The sequence below is a fragment of the Ostrea edulis genome, chromosome 4 (genome assembly GCF_947568905.1).
Source record: "Ostrea edulis chromosome 4, xbOstEdul1.1, whole genome shotgun sequence".
Classification (NCBI taxonomy): Eukaryota; Metazoa; Mollusca; class Bivalvia; order Ostreida; family Ostreidae; genus Ostrea; species Ostrea edulis.
Window position 1 is genome coordinate 30814474 of NC_079167.1, and position 3764 is coordinate 30818237.

The following is a 3764-nucleotide window of genomic DNA, read 5'->3' on the forward strand; positions in this document are numbered from 1 at the left end:
TGTTTCATTTTGTGCTTATTTGATAATTTTTTCATGACATAGTGAGTCGCCTTAAACATCATTGCGATGTTGAAAGGTGCGATAACGCGATTAAAGACATAGTTATGCGAAGAGGGAGAAAGAGAGCTAACCCCAAACCATATTGGATAAACTATAACCTGACACTCCGTCTGTACTGACATATTTCAATATAAACTAGTAAAATTAGTTTGCTTCTGTGCAGGCACAGATGCTTGCTCCCGTTCAAAAAATTGCAAAGAAATATTATATTTTAAAATAGTATTGTTTACAAGTTTTGGTACGGGAGCAAACCCCTGTGGTGCTGGTCCAATTGTTAAAGAACCAAACAGAAAAAACCCACTGTGTATTTTCGTATGACTGTATCTTGTCACATTTTACAAAGTTAAATTAAAAAAAACTGCCATCTTTCCAAACAAGGTGTACGTCCCCATCCTCTGAATATATAGTTAGCGTCCTCTCCCTTTTATTCTGATAATTTAATCCCATATCTCTTACAAATGCGCCAATATCAAAGGGAGTCGCAGTGTCGGTTTTCATCTTGGCATTATTGTAAACTAGATCATGTCTGTCGTTGCGCCTGTGCTGTGCATTATTATGCCTTTCGTTCGCATTAGGACATTTTTTGCCTTTAATAGGCTATTGTACAGTCGGTTAATCTAGATAACCCCCCAACCCCCTCCCCCCCTTATTCATCGGATTCTTTACTGTATTTCTCTATCATGCTCTGAATCCAGATCCAGATCTTTTCACAATTCCAACCTTAGGGGGCGAGATCAGAAGTCCAATGTCTGACATAAAACTATATTCACATCATTTTCACCAAGACCCCCCACTCACCCCATTAAGGTAGCTCATTACATTAATTTTTTATTAATGGCCCGTTAAAACACCTGATGAAGTATGATTTCACCATAGAGAAAGTGATACAAGTTCTCAAAAGTATTTTATATGAATTTTGTGATTTATCTCAGAATGATTAAAGGGTACTTTGTTTACAAATAAGATACTCTAAAGTCCAAATTTCCCTGACATTTCATGCATAATATGAAGAAAACATGTCTAAACGACTTGGACATTCGAATTTTTAAAATAAAAAATACTTATGAAAATTGAAAACGTTATTTGCTAATATTCTTTTAATCTACGGATATAATCTTCCAAAAAGGAGGGGGGGAAAAAACATGTCAATTAGAAAAACGATTTATCAGTTAAAAAGAGATTGAAATGGTCAAAGTTAAGAAATATTACGAATTTTCTTATTTGAACCATGCCCAATCGGAATTTTAAAGAACATTGTAAGCAGAAAACTACATTCCCGTAATGTAAAAAGGTTTACAAATTAAACGAATTTATAAAGGAAACTAATTTCTTGATGAACAGTGCATAAAATTGGCAACAATAGGATTATTTTAGTAATTTCTATCAATTTTCAGTGGCGGATTTAAAAGAAGCAATAATTTCTTCCACTCCCGGAGAAATAAATGACAAAATCCTTTGATTTCTTGAATTACTTTATTGGAAGAACTTAATTGTTTCCAAAAAACCCTTAAAATTTGGGTCATTTTATTAATTTCACCTTATTGAAATGATAGAAAATAGTACAAATGACTTAATAGGAGAAATATTTCAAGCCCCATAAAATCTGTAAAATCCGGGGACTTCGTCCTCTGGATCCCCACTAGGGCTTCGCCCTGGACCCACTACCTCATAAAGTGCCCCCCCCCCCGTAACCACAATTCCTGAATCCGCCCCTGATTTTGACCGGGATCGGTACTTTTTTTTTCTAGTTTGTATATAGTGATTATATCTAAAATTTGGTCATTTTGTTTCAATTTCTTTTTATAACATTTCTTCGATATATCTCTTTTCTAATTGACATGCTTTTTGAAGATTTTATCAGTAGATTTAAAAAATATTAACCATGCAATAACGTATTCAATTTTCGTGAATATTTTTTTCTAAAAATAACGTTTATATCTGAATTTTTCAGACATGTTTTATTAGATATTCATACCAAGCACCAAATCGGAGCAAAATTTGGACTCGGGGAATCTCTTATTTGCAAACAAAACACCTTTTTTATCATTCCGGGAAAAATCTCCAAAAAAATCATGTAAAATAATTGAGAGGTTGTATCACTCTTTCGATGGTGAAATCATACTTCACAAAAGGTGTTTTAACGCCGAGCAATTAAATAAAATTATAGTGTAATGAGTTACATTAAAATTAAGTAAAAACATACCCGTACATGAATAACACTCTGTATATTTTCTACCGTATAGGCCAATTCATTTTCATTAGTAGATTATCATCCGGTGTCACAAAAAATATAGGACGGGTGGGACGATTTTATTTTTTAATTTTTATTTCCCGAGAAAATGACAAAAGGCATCACACAAAGTGTTAATCAAGTTAATATTCAAAGAATCCTTGGTAGAAGATATAAAACCAAGATTCCATGACTTTAATCATTCACTCGTGTCACTGGGAAGCAAGTTTATTTGAAATCGTATTTTTTGAGAGAGAAAAAAAAAATCGGGGCGGGCCCTTTTTTTAGGGACGGGAGGGGATGATAATCTATCAATTAATTTTAATTGGTCTTACATTAAAACTATTAAATGGCCATTAAAGTGTAGTAGTATTATGTGGTTTCTAACAGTCACTTGTCTTTTTTATTTTCCCACTAAATGTCGGATGACAGGAACTTAACGGGAGTTTTCACACACACACACACACACACACACACACACCTCCTTCCCTTTAAGATTTTTTATTTGGCATCGATCTTTTGATTTCGTCCCTTAGGGATCTGCTCCCGTTAAAAACAATTGTAAGCAATATACTACCGTTTCATTCATAATTTATTTTTACGGATCCATCCATTAACAATAACCCTTCCTCGCTATCCCCAATTATTTGCTTTATGACTTAACTTTTCTTAACACTACGTTCTTTGCTACCGGGTACTTTAGCTTTGTAACTTGTAGCGATCATTTTTATGTTGCGCATCTTTCCAATATCTTCGTTCATCACTAAATAACCCCCTTCCACTTTTCTACAGGGATGGTTGTCGTCTATCGTCTTGCTTGTTTCAGCCTCATCCACACAGAATTCCTTGACCCTGAACGGATTTGGTAGACGGCAGAATGTCTCGTTTTGAAGTTTTTAAAGTTTAGTGTCATCTTCCGAATATTCTGTCAACAACAGGGATGGGAATTTCATGATTGGTTTGCTTTTCAGCACTGTGTCAAAATTCGTAGGAGAGGCTACCGTGTTTTGAGAAGTGTGAGTACTTTTTCTTTCTCTAGTAGATCTTGCTGGCCATGGGGTGAAGAGTGTGGTGGGATCATATGTCTCTTCCTGGTCTTTGTTCCCTCTTCTGTAAATATAATTGATTGTACGGAAGGATTGATCACCAGCAACATATCAAGCCCCGCCTTCTTGAGTCTTGTCATTTCTTCTGTTTGAATCCAAGCCCCGCCTTCTTGAGTCTTGTCATTTCTTTTGTTCGAATCCAAGCCCCGCCTTCTTGAGTCTTGTCATTTCTCCTGTTAGTCCAATTCTGATCGTGAATTGCAAGAATATCAATCTCTTGTTGGTTTTGAAAGGATTCAGATGTTCCATGTGTATTTTCACGAATTAAGTCATATGGCGGAACGATAAGTTTCACAAACTGTGAAATCACATCAGGAATCATCATAAATCTGCATTTGTCTAATTCCTTGAGCGCCTGAAACATCATC